This window comes from Nematolebias whitei, chromosome 3 (assembly GCF_014905685.2).
Source record: "Nematolebias whitei isolate Nwh7 chromosome 3, NemWhi1, whole genome shotgun sequence".
Classification (NCBI taxonomy): Eukaryota; Metazoa; Chordata; class Actinopteri; order Cyprinodontiformes; family Rivulidae; genus Nematolebias; species Nematolebias whitei.
This window is the reverse complement of record NC_056500.1, coordinates 32,312,128-32,326,290: the sequence shown is the minus strand read 5'-3', so window position 1 is coordinate 32,326,290 and position 14,163 is coordinate 32,312,128.

Genomic DNA, 14,163 nt, shown 5'->3' with positions numbered 1-14,163 from the left:
ACCAACATGCTGAACAAACCATAAAGCATCTGGCAGAAAAACCCCTTAATCACCTGCCATGCTCTAGATTCTGCTTACAGTGGATTTTTGTGTCTGCAATGAGACAGCTCTTTCTCACTGAGACATAAGACAACATAAGCACGACTTTTAAAACAGTGGAAAGTATGTAAATATTCAATATGGCATACATATAAAAATATGTCATTAAAAAGATGTTCAGGTGTCATAAGGTCCTGATGCCTGGTCAGTGGATAACCAAAAAGATGGACCATGAAGTGAGATTACGTACATGCATCTAGAAAACTAAAAAGAAAATGGTGCTCAACTGACGTTGAAGAATTTTATTTATCTTGGCGAGATAGCCTGCTAAATTATAAAAAAGCTCTCCATAAAGCTAGAACTGTACAAATTTCATTGATGAGAATAAAAACAACCCCGGCTTCCTTTTCAGCACCGTAGCTAGTCTGATGAAAAATCCTATCTCTGTTGATTCATGCATCCCTACAACTATAAGCAGTGATGACTTCATGAGATTCTTTATGATTAAAATTACTTCAATTAAGGAGAAAATTCAAACCATTATTCCTACTATTGCCTCTAGTTCCCTATTAGATGAAGGAACTTTAAAAATGTCACTGAAACCTGCTTTATTTTTGGTCTGTTTTTGTCTTGTTGAGTTCTCTGAATTGTCAAAAATAATAGTTTCACCCAAACATCCACATGCCTACTAGATCCCATCCCAACCAGACTATTTAAAGAGGTATTTCCATTAATTAATAGCCGCATTTTGCATCTGCATAATTTATCTCTAATTAATGGTTACGTACCACAGAGCTTTAAGATTGCTGTAATGAAACCTTTACTTAAAAAAGATAATCTTGACTCAGGAATCCTAGTCAAAGACTTATATCTAACTTAACTTTCATCTAAAAAATTCTAGACACAATAGTTGCAGGTCAGTTGCGTGAACATCTGCAAAGAAAAAATCTGTTTGAAGAGTTTCAGTCAGGTTTTAGAGCTCATCATAGTATCCAATCCAATCATTTACTTAAGTTACAAACATATTTTTAAGACATAAAATCCTGGACGACCATTAATTTTCTGCTTTTGAATACAGACAAGGCTGAGGTTTTGGTTTTTGGAAACTGGTTGGTCCACTTAAGGAGTTTACTGCTTTGTGGGGAAACAATTTACTTGGAGCTCCTCAGACTGATGAAACCCTCCGGATAGAGGGCGAAACATCTTTCCACAAAAAAAGAAACTGTTCAGATGACCTGAGTGATCATTATTGGATTTTGTACCTGAATGATTGAGCGTGAACTTTGTTGAAAAACACTTTATAATCCAACTTTTGTTGCAAAACCGAACTGTTGAAGCTTTCAGATGATGTCCTTTCTAAAACATCTGAATTTACATTTGTATAGGCAGGTTCTGTCAGTATATGTTCAGGGAGATAAAAACTTTAGAGTGCATTAATGTAACAAGAAACACTTCGTAAACAGTGAAGTATTAAAGCTTTGGTAAACTTGTGTCTCCGCCATATTTCAATCAAGATATGGATTGTGCGCATCTGTAGCTTTAGTTCCTTATTGTTTATGTGATGTACATGTTTTAACATGCAGAATAAAATGTACTTCCTGTGGGATTTTTCAGGCAGAAAAAAGAAAACAGAAATCAATTAGGTGTGAATGGGTCTTGATTGACGATGAGTGTATATTTACTATGACTATTAAAGTTAGAAATAGTAAAGCTTATGCAGAAAAAAATGGATTTAAAGTATGTATAACTGGGTTTTGTACTAAAAAGCGTGAACCATGAAGGTTTTAGTGGGGATGGTACACCATTCTGTCAAAGACAAAAAAATCCATTGAACTGGTCTGACAGCAACGGTTTCTATTTTCTTGTAAAAGCCTTAATCTTTAACTTAAAACAGGAATTGATTTTTTATATTATCTTGATGAATGTTGTAAAGTAATGTTCCTGGGTAAGTGTTTGTTTTTATGAAATCTCATGTCTAGTATAAACCATGGCTGGCAACATTTCACTGTCAGTGATTTGTTGTGGAGGATATTCTAGATCAAAAGTTCTTCACTTTTCATCATGTTTCTATAAACTTTTCAACTTCCATTTGAATCATTTTGATATCTAATAAGTATATGTATCTGTTGCAAACCAAACATTTCTATTGAACTTTGAACTTTAAGCACCAGTGTCTGGTTTTATGAGGCTGACTCATGATTTTCTTCAGGAAGTAACTGCAAACATTTGCTCTTCGTTCAATAAAAGTACTTGAAAGCAGTAGATGAAATACCAGACACACATTAACTGCAACACGGTTGTGTTTTGTTTGTTAGACTGTGACTTTTTTCACTTTGACCACAATAAAACTGTCGGTGGCAGAAAGACACGTTTGAAAACAATAGAAACTGCTGGGAATGGTCCCACAACACTCTTGATTTCACATTTGTTGGGTATATATAAATCCATGCAGTCCAGAGTGAGAATGAGAATGTAGCTGTAGGCTAAAAGTGCCTCCTACTGTACTGGAAGAAGTTATATGGATTCAAACGATCTCCTGGTTTGACACTAGAGTTAGCTCGCCTTCCTGTCTGGTCAGCGAACCTGGCCTGTGTGAAACAGACCTAATAATCAATAACCCTGGGTTTTATCAATATCAAAAACCATCATAAATATAAGCAATACATGTAAATGTTTTTATCAACATTACTATAGTAATATAAGTTCATAATATAAACAGAATCAAGCTCATTGAGCACTCTTAAATATTCCTAATATTAAAGGTCCTAATATTGCACCCAATAGCACACAATTTAGCAATAGCATTTCACCATTTTATCTTCAACTTAATTGCTTCAATGTTAACACTAGGAGCTAGTTACTTGTTACAAAATGTTTATTTTCATTATCCAGATCAATACAAATGCACGTGTTCAGAAATAGTAGAACAATGCCATCAGTGACATTTAATATAGAAAAGTATTAATGTTTGATAATTATTTTTTCTATAAGCACATTCAAATAAATGAAGCCATAAAATAGCATTGATTTAGCACAGAACCCAATACAATAACCTGGAGGCTAACACTAGCATTCTAGCTCCAGAAACAAACAAACAAACTCACCAATTCCCACTTTTAGAATACACAGCCAGTTGAAGTTTTTTCATAAACAGAGGCATCTAAAATTTGAGAGGCATATCAGTCAGAAATGGCAAAATAGGCATTAGATTAAGGGTCTTCAGTGGCTTAAAGCCTACCTGCAACATAGCCTGGTTGTGAGTGTCACTGCATAATCTGGTCTGGGACAAAACAAAACAAAAAATATGTTCCGGGACTGGAAGCACGGTCCGTACCGTGCACCCGTACTCTGGGCGCAGGAGTGGTGCGCCCAGGACCTTCCTATCTCTTGTATTGGAAGGGGAGCTACTGCACATGTACAAATTTTAACAAGAGTCTATGGGCAAAGATTCTTGCGCCCGCAGAGTGAAAATACATCATCAATCAGAGACAATGTTTTTGAAAGAAACAACTTTACTCATCATTAACTATAAAATATTAATTTTATACAACAAAAAAATTACATATATTTTGAAACATTTTTATTTTTTTTTTTATTTTTATTTTTTACTTAAAATTATATGGTAAGTGGTGTGAGTGGTGGGGCGGCGCCCTAGTACCCTCTATTGGCCAGCCGCCACTGTTGAGGAGTAATTAGGGATTAGGTGTCTTGTTGAAGAAGCGAGATATGTAAGTCTGGCGAGAAGTAGAGCCTGACTTTACAGTCCCAAGTCGACTGCCCTACTACTGCACCACTGTCACCCTATGGCAATGCTGCAGCTCTAGCTTGTTTTATAATGTAATGAAAACAGCCATGCCCCGATCATTCACTTCAGTAGTGTGAAGACTCACGTGGACAACTCAACGCAAACACAAAGCCATTTGATGGCTACTTCCTTAGATAGAGAACTTTACTAATTGGCTTTTATGTATGTGAATGTTCCTGTAAAGTGCCCTGAGACAACTTTGTTGTGATTTGGCGCTATATAAATAAACTGAATTGAATTGAATTACTTTCATCAAAATGCATTCCTTAGTGAAACACAAAAAACGGTTAAACCTCAGTCTGTTCATAAAATAATTACATAATGTTTGATGTGGTAATAACTGAGACTTGTCTCCAAAACATATTTGGCACACTGACAGATTTTACAGCTTCTTTGTTTAAAGCATTAGTGTGCAAAGTGGCAGGCAATTTACATTTCTTTAATTAAAGTTACTTTTTAGTTTGATGAGCTTCTAACAGAACCGGGCCTTGATCAGAAGGCTGACAGGTTGGGACACATTAGAAGAGATGATTAATAAAACACATTCATGAGAGCAAAGATCAATCAAAAGGTGGCTTCCAAAATTCTTGTTTTTTCAGCTGTGATGGGTTTATATTTATGTAATTTAGTTTATGTGATGGTGACTAATCCTTAATATTATCTCATCCAGTTTATGGTTTATTTTTATTAAATAGCTTGTTTATTTTACCAGTTTTGCCCGTTTGGTATTGATGAACACAGGTCAAGTGTAACACTTGCACAAATTAAAATCACTTGAGCCTTTGTACATTTGTATTTGTAAGTCTTTAACAATTCAACTATCACTGCCAAAAATACCCAGAAGTCAAGTTTAGACTTGCTGCAACATCTGCACTAGACAGGAACATTTCATCATGTCCTCTGTGTGTTTCACTTGAAAGTTTTTCCAGTGGGACAACACTATTTTTAGAAAGTAAAAAAGTCAGATTAAAATAGACCCAGGAAATTCCCTGGAAAATGTAAACCACCTTAACAGTTTTCATAGGATTAGGTGTTGATTTTCTGGTTTCTGAAGTGGGACGTGTTTTTCATGTTTAGCAAAAAGACAGTCTCAGAATAGCCAGACTAAAATAGATGCAGTATTGTTTGAGTTGATGTATAAGTTTTATAAAACCCCATTAAGCTTTAACACGTTATTTCAAAAATCTCTGATGATTGACTTTGACTGTCATCTTGAACTGTACTGGTTACAGTTAATCTCCGTTAGACTGGTTCAAATCTTATCTCTCTGACCACACTCAATTCATTCAGCTTAAATCCTTTCATTCCCAGTCTTCCCCCGTCTCCACGGGTGTCCCCCAAGGCTCTGTCCTCGGACCCCTCCTCTTCATTATTTACCTCCTTCCTCTAGGTCACATCTTCCGTAAATTTGGTGTCCATTTTCACTGTTGTGCTGATGACACACAGCTCTACTTGTCAACAAAACCAAACTCCACCCACCCACCCTCCATCCTCACTGACTGTCTCAATGAGCTAAATCACTGGTTTTCTAACAATTTCTTACAACTAAACAGTGACAAAACAGAAATCATTCTTGTCGGTACCAAAAACTCTATTTCAAAATCAGAACATCTTCTCATCCTCCTTAACAACTGTCTGCTATCCCCCTCGCCTCAGGTCAAGAGTCTTGGTGTCATCATCGACACCACTCTCTCCTTCACTTCACACATCAACAATGTTACTCGGTCTGCCTATTTCCATCTCCGAAATATTAACGTCTCCGCCCTTCTCTCACACCCCACTCCACAGCCATCATTGTGCACAGTCTTGTGACTTCTCGGATTGACTACTGCAACTCCCTTCTTTATGGCCTCCCCAACAAATCTCTCCAGAAGCTGCAATTGGTCCAGAACTCAGCTGCCCATGTCATAACTCAAACCTCCACCTATAACCACATCACTCCAGTCCTGCAGCAGCTCCACTGGCTCCGGGTTAAATCACGCATCGTCTTCAAAATTCTTCTTCTCACTTTCAAAGCTATCCACAACCTTGCCCTTCCGTACCTATCTGACCTCCTACACATCTCCATCCCCTCTCGCTCTCTCAGATCCTCCTCTTCACTACACCTCCATGTATCCTCTGCCCGCCTCTCCACCATGGGAAACAGGGCCTTCACCTGCTCTGCTCCTCATCTCTGGAACTCTCTACCCCCTGACTTAAGATACACCACGTCTCTTTCTATATTCAAGACTGCTCTGAAAACACATCTCTTTAGACTCGCTTATCCTTAACTTTGCTGTATGTATTTTAGATTCTTTATGTATTTTATATTCTGTATGTATTTTATGTTCTTTATGTATTTTATATTCTGTATGTATTTTATATTCTTTATGCATTTTATACTTCAATTTATTCCTGTTGATCTTTGCACTGTGCTTGTTGTTTGTTTTAAAACAATCTTTCTGATATGTTTCTTACTGTAAAGTGTCCTTGGGTGTCCTGAAAGGCGCTTTTTAAATAAAATGATGATTATTATTATTATAATCAGTTGTGGATGAGCAGTACTTAAGAGCATGTGAGAGTATCAGTTGTAGCACCAAATTGTATGGGATTATCTTAAATCTGACCAGATTATAGGTCGTTGTGTTTTCTAAATTCCATTGGCTGTGGTGGCCATCTTGAATTGGGTTGGCTCTAAATGAACATTTGTTCTATGTCCACTAAATGATGATTTTCTGTACATTTCATTAAAATCTGCCCTTTAATATGATTACAAAGTTGACTCTACATAGGTAATAGCAAAATTTAAAGAGAAATCTTGTGCAGTCTTGTAAGATTCAATTTATTTGTTGTGAATTACTCTCAACAACTAAAACACCAAAGCAAGTGTGATCATTTTAAGCAATCATCTCTAGAATTGACAAGAATTTTAGTCATTTTTTGTGTTTTTAGGCTTATTGGCTGTGACAGCCATCTTGAATCCAGTTGACACAAATGACAAAGTGAAGCAGTGCGTGGAGTAATGACTTTCTATGACTTTCATCAAATTTTTCCAGTGGTTCAAGAGATATTTTGCTAACAGACAGATGCACAAATGTTTGAATCTTATTTACAGTTGTGGTGCTGAGGATTTCAGGGGTTAAGTGAGTGTGAAACTTGAGCCTGAAGGTTTCAAACTGTGGTGCAATATGAAGGTGTGACGTAGCTCTGTTCTCAGTTCACTTTCACTTTTGGTTTAAACTCTGTTTGGCGTTTCAGGCAGTGATGATGAAACCGCTTACTCTACCAGAAGAGACACACACACACAACTACACAGAGTGAGAGTGTCTCTGTCAAAACAAAGAGCAGGCTTCATTACAAAATGTCAACTTACTTTTAATAAAACTCCCGTCATGGTTTCTAGCTAAGGTTACAACATAATCCCCGGGTCAAAGACCATGCAGTTATACTGCAGACAGTAACATTTTTGTGAACACATCACAGTAAAACAAAGGTTTACCTTTCCAAGTGACACTGTGTTTCAGACTGTCAGTGCATCAGTAACAAACAATATGACATCCTTTAAAACAAGATTAAACCTACATTATAGCTCAGTGTGATGTCACAACTTAACTTACAGATATAACCAAACAATCAGCTCGCACTTGGTTTGTGCTTAACAACATAATTTAAAGAATACATACAAACATTATAAAATATATATGCAGCATCAATGAGTGCACCGTGAGTGAAGAAACAATCAAAAGAAGATCCGTCAATCCATCGTCCTCGTATTTACCCTGAGCGCCTTGTGTGTGTGTGTGTGTGTGTGTGACATGAGTTTATACAACAAATACCTGCACAAGCCACAGAAGTTGAGTGTGTTACTGTTCAGATTGCTGATAATCTGGTAACTCACACACAGCAGATCAGCAGTTTACATCAACAGTTTCAGAATCTGATCTTCTGTAAATACATTCATTTGGTCCAACGCAACAGTTCAGGTCTCAGGAAGCAGATGTTTTGACCATCTGACCCCAAAAAAACACCAGTTTCTGGGACCTGTGAACCCAACTATTGCTTACTAAAGTTAAAAATAATCCTGATTAGTCTTATTCATTTCACTTTTTATACTATTACATATCTCTCTATCTATACAAACACACATATATACATAAATATTCTAACATCTCAACTCAATCAACATAAATTATAATGTATTAAAAATAGGAAGCCCCTGAGAGTCGGTTTCAAAACTATTGAACAATCAGCTGACTGCTTAAGAAAATCCAGCTGCTGATTTTGTGAGAGTAAAAACAAACTTAAACCCATCTTTGTTCTGCTTATTTCAGAGGTATTTTTCATTTTTGCAAGCAACAACATGAACAACAATTTAATTGGGTGCATCTTTTTTGAATGTTTTCTGTTAGAAACAGGTAGATTTTTGTCTTACTGGTCATTCTTGAACTCATCACAGCAGCATTGGGAAATAATAAGATACTTTTAAAGTAATGACTCATTTAGCTTTACATGTTCCAGCCCAAACTGAAAGTAGCTGCTAGTAACAAAATAGCTGCTTCTTTTAACTCTGAGCTGGCCTTTTTTGGTTATTTTATTTGTTTTAGCAAACAAAAATAGCATGAATGACCAAAGCTGCAATAATTTGCTCAGGTCTGGTGCTGACCCCTGAGATTTGTTGCAGACAGTCAAAACAATACGACAAAGAAACACCAACTGACATGATAAATGTGTCAGAGGTGGCTCCAGCACTCAATCATGGCTCAGTGTGTCATGAACACAGGAAGGGCTCCTTTTTTAAGAACTTGTTAATATTCACACTTATTCCCCAGCAGATAGGTCAGACCCATGCTCATGTCGTCAATCATGAATCCCTCCGAGTTCAGGTGCACGCTGGCCACCTCCTTGGCTCTGAGATAAATGATGCTGTGGAGCCCCCTGCAGATGTGTGTGGAGTTCAGCGTGAAGGAGCTGATGGGAATCTCGCTCCCCTGCACACGCAGCTGCAGAACCCCACTGGTCTCCTCTTTCTCCTTCTGAATCTTGCAGTTATCGATGTACCACACGTAAGGCCCCGTGCACTCCACGTGAATTGCCTCGTTCAGCTTGCTCACTTTCATTTTATGACAGCTCTCTGGGGTTTGGAAATGAACTGTAGAGTTTCCTGAGGAAACTGAAAGTTGAAAAGAAAAAGATGAGATTTGATGTAAAATATGTCACCCCCCACTCCTCAACACACACACACACAAGTTTGTCTTTCTATCTTTACAGGGACTTTGCACTGACTTCCATTCATCTTTCATTCATTTCTATAGCCCGACCCTGACCTTTACCCTAAACCTAACCCCTAACCTACCAATGGCACATCTTCTTATGGGACCCGGGCTTTGGGCCCCATAAGGAGCAGTTGGTCCTCACAATGTAGTATAAGTTTAAAAAATGGGCCTTACAAAGTAACATAAACAAAGACACACACACACACACACACACACGAAGAAACAAAGCTGGTGTTTTCTCACCTCCCAAATAATTGAACTTTATGTGCACGACATCTTCTGGCTGTTGAGAAAAGACAGAGAAAGACATATTAGAGCTGCTATTCAACTGGCGGCCCATGGACCACTTCTGGCCTGCGGGAGACTTCAGTCCGGTCCACCAATGAGTTCATAATTATTATTTTTTTGTGTGTGATTCTGGGTTTGGTTCTGTTTACTGTATTTCATTTATGATTCAATGCAACACAATAAACAAGTGTAAAAGGTAACACATCATTGTAATACTTGGTTTATTTACATTATGCCTTTAATTGCTGGATGTCTGGCCCCTGAGCTGCTGGCTCTCAGTAACTGTGGCCCCCTGAGCAGTTTAGCTGAATAGCCCTGACACAGTGCTGATGCTCTCCTGATGCTGGCCGCCTCTCGCTGCCAGAATGACTCTATCATCTGAAACCGGACTCAGCGAGAGCTTTGAAAAAGGTCACGAAACCCTCCGCTGTGATCCAGTTCGCTTCGACTCTGGGAAGCTTGTTTGTGTGATACCGTGGTTTGGTGATGCAGTATGAAAACAGACGTGTTGACAGAAACTAGGGAAAGTCTCAAAGATCGGTGATTAATACCAGTAGTGAGAGTAGCATATCAGTAATCAGCAGCACAGCCTAAAAAGTAGAACAAACTTAACAACACTAATTTAATGATCCATACAGTTAATTGTGCAGAAATCAGTTTATTATTTAAAGTGTTTGACAAACTTAGTGCACAGTTTTTAACTCCAAACTCAGTCTGCTGTTTGAACCAGCTGCAGTGATGTCTTCTTAATGTATTACGAGCTCAGTGAAAATAGTTATCAGTTGTTCACACTCTCCCTTAAGTTTGTCTTCACTTTTAATTCACTCTCAGGTTTTCTGTTTGTTCGTCTGCAGGATGTGCACAGATGTTGATGTTCACACAAGGTGTCAATGAACTGAAGCGCAGGGAGAACGGAAGGGACATTTCAAGCAAGGATAATAATAAAATGGCAAAAAAGGGTTATCTTCAATTAACAATCTGAATTAAACTGAAGAAAGTGTGAGGACATGTGTGAATATGCTGAAACTTGGCTAAAGCTAAAAGAGCAGAACACTAGCCAAATTAAAATTTAAAGTAGCAAAAGCTTTAAAGGCTAAACTTAGCTAAATGTTAGCTCGTGATTAAAAGTGGTAAAAGCTAAAGTGGCAAAAGGCTATCTAAAAGTAGCAAAAGAGTAGCTAGAACACTAAACAACAGCTTAAAGTAGAATAACTAAATGGTAAGTAGCAACACAATAGAAAACGAATGAATAAACTGAAAAAACAAATTTAGCAAAAGGTTTTGTAAAAGATAAAAGCCTGACTAGAAGCTCAAAGCAGCAAAAAGGTAAGCTAAAAGTAGAATAATACTATAAAAGACTACATACTAAAAGCAGCAACACATATTTAAAAATAGAGGTGATGCTGTTCAGAGATATCTCAATGTACGTCTATGGGGAAACTTAAAAAAAAAAAAAAAATTAAATATTTTTAGAAATATAAAAAAGTTACAAAAACCAAAAACAGTAGCACACATCTATTGAATGAGACATGTTCACTTGTAGCACAAAAAAATAAGAACCAGGAAAACAACAGTGTGAACCATTCAATGTCCACAGCATTAAGTCTGAGCGGGGGGGGGGGGGGGGGGGGGTATGTGAATACATAACTTTACAGAAAACACATTTTCTAAACATTTAGTTCACATCATGTCTGTCTCCATCATCTCTACTCACCATGCTCGGAAGTTCCATGTAGATGTAACAGAAGCCCAGTAAGCAGGCCAGCACCAGTAAGTTCTGCACAGTGACCACCAAGGCCAGCTTCACTGCATACCGGCCCTTGGGGCCCCCGGGACCCCCCTCAGCATCCACCTCCCTCTGTTCCATCAGCGCTCTGAGCTCCCGGCGGGAGCTGCGGGGCTTTTTAACGCACACGCGCACCGGGAGAGGAGGGGAGTGACTGGAAAGAAAGTGCTCATGCTACTGCGCTTTATTTTGACTGTGTGTGTGGGAGGGTGGGGGTTGATGCAAGCTCGTGCATCAAACAGTGTTCCAGCGCGTGCAGGCCGAAAGGAGCGCACCGGCAGCTGATTGGCTGCACGCTGCCTCTGAGACCGATACAGCTGCGCATCAATCACAGCCATGCTCACATGGAGGGAGACAAAACATGTCACTGTACAAGTTACATGTTTATTTTCTGAAAACACAAACGCAGCAAGACTCTTTATCTGCACAACTTTGAATCTATTCCACCAAACTGAAGGTCCACACGGATTATTGTTAATAACTAATATTTACCAAAATCACTCTCACAATCCCACTCCATCCATTACCTTTTATCCGCTTCTTCCTTATTTCAAGTCACGGGGGTCACTGGTGCCCATGTCCAGCAGTCACTGTGTGAGAGGCAGGGGACACCCTGGACTGATTTCAAAATTCTCCTCCTGACCTATAAGTGCCTAAATGGCCTCGCACCCATCTACCTCTCTGAGCTACTGGAACCATATGTTCCCTCTCGGGCTCTGAGATCATCCGATCAGCTGCTTTTGGTTGTTCCAAAAACACGACTGAAGCTCCGAGGAGATCGGGCGTTTTCAGTCATGGGTCCCAAACTGTGGAACAACCTACCCCCCAACATTAGGCATGCCACCTCCCTTCCTGTGTTCAAATCCCAGCTAAAAACACATCTGTTCTCTCTGGCGTTCCATACTGTGTGAGTTGATTTAGTATATCTTGTTCCATGTCTTCATTTTAATGCTGTTGTTTTAATTTTTTAAGGTATATTCTTACTGCTTTTTATTTCTCAGTGTTACCCTTAGTGTTAAGCACTTTGATAACAGTCTATCTGTTTTAAATTGTGCTCTATAAATAAATATGACTTGACTTGACTTGGACAGGTCTCCAGTCCATCACAGGAACACATGGAGACAAATGAGACAAACAACCATTCACTCTCTCACTCACATCTAGAGACAATTTAGAGTTACCAATCAGCCTAACATGCATGTTTTTGGTCTGTGGGAAGAAACTGGAGTACCTGGATAAAACCCACGCATTACGGAGAGAACATGCAAACTCCACCCAGAAAGGCACCCTGGCCAGGATTTGAACTGGGGTGACCTGCTGGCTGAGAGGCAGCAGCTCTACCTACTGAGGCAACCAGCCTTTCCCTCACATTCAGCTGGTCACCAGTTAACAGACGCACAGGAGTTCTGGATGGTCAGCAGTAGTCAAATCTTACCTACTGGGGCCTGGCCAGACCAAGGCCAAAGAAAGGATCGAACGTCACCTTCATGTGGGCGTACCTACCTGTGGGGAAAGGTGTTATGTGAACCAGGCAGCAGACAACGGAGGCCTACATGTGTCCATTCCTGACTGCACAAACTAAATGAAAAGTCAATTCAGTTCAACTTTAGCTGACAACCTTTTAGTTATTCTTATCAACTTGTTGCAGAAGAAATGTTATGTCTTCAACTAGTAATGTTTTAAAATGGTTTAATTAATGACAAGCAAACTGAAACAGTGTTTTTCTCCAACAGCTTCTGCCCCACCACCGAGTGTCTGATGTACGGTGTAGGAGTTCTGGTTCTTGTGTTGTGCCGCTCACTCTCTCCCACAGTTTGCTGCAGGCAGCAATCAGCTGATTAGCTGCACCTGTTCCCTGTCTGGAGGACTGCTCTGCCAGACTCTCCTCCAGTGATGGGACATTACCTTAGAACGGTAACGGTATGGTAATGTTCAGCCGTGTTGTCTTCTGACATTTTCTCCTACAACAAGCTTGAATGCTTTTTGTTTCCAGTGACTTCCGCGTCCTGCTTCAAACAACCTTCCTAGGCCTCAACTACCAGTCATCAACCTCCAGCCTGCTCTTGCTCTCTCTGCTCCCACAACAAACGAACTCCTCAACAAAAAGGAACTCACCTTCTCATCCTGTGGCAGACTCTTCAGGAACCAGGACTTCACATTGTGCTCCTCCAAAGATCCTGTTACAAGGAACTACCAGCAGGCTTATTCCTGTCTGCTTAAATGTCACCTCGTCTACGAGAGGACGGTCTGACTCACCTGGTCTCCCTTTTCCTTTGCAGCCCAACTCCCCTTTTCCTGAGAAAATAAACAGATTATTTTTGATAAACGCTGTGCCTGTTTTCCTTTATCGGTTCTGCCACCTGGGGTCCGATATGGATAAAACCATAACATACGGGCTCTTTGACAACTTTTCAGTTATGTGCAGCCCTGGTTTAGTTAGGTGGCATTGTATAATATAATTAGCCATTTCCATACATTGTCATTAAAAATATCAATATTTTAGTAAAAGGGCTTTTAGGAAATTGGTAATATGTCAAATCAAGGTGCTGTGTAGAAGTGTGCTCATAGCTTCAACTATAGACATTTTAAAACGGCTGTTTATAAGAATATCCTGCTGACTGGGCTACCACAGTTCACACAAACGGAGAATAAAACAAATAAATCACTTTTTAAACTCCATTTCTCAGATGTTTGTGAAGTCGCATAGTTTCTGCTGCTCTATGAGATGAGCCAGATGATGCAAGACACTCGGTTCATTTAAGCAGTTTTTTTAAATAAACACACAAAACATTGAGCAGCACGGTGGCGCAACTGGTAGAGCTGCTGCCTCTCAGCGAGAAGGTCCTTGGTTCAAACCCCGGTCCAGGGGCCTTTCTGGGTGGAGTTTGCATGTTCTCTCCGTGCATGCGTGGGTTTTCTCCGGGTACTCCGGTTTCCTCCCACAGACCAAAAACATGCATGTTAGGCTGATTGGTAACTCTAAATTGTCCCTA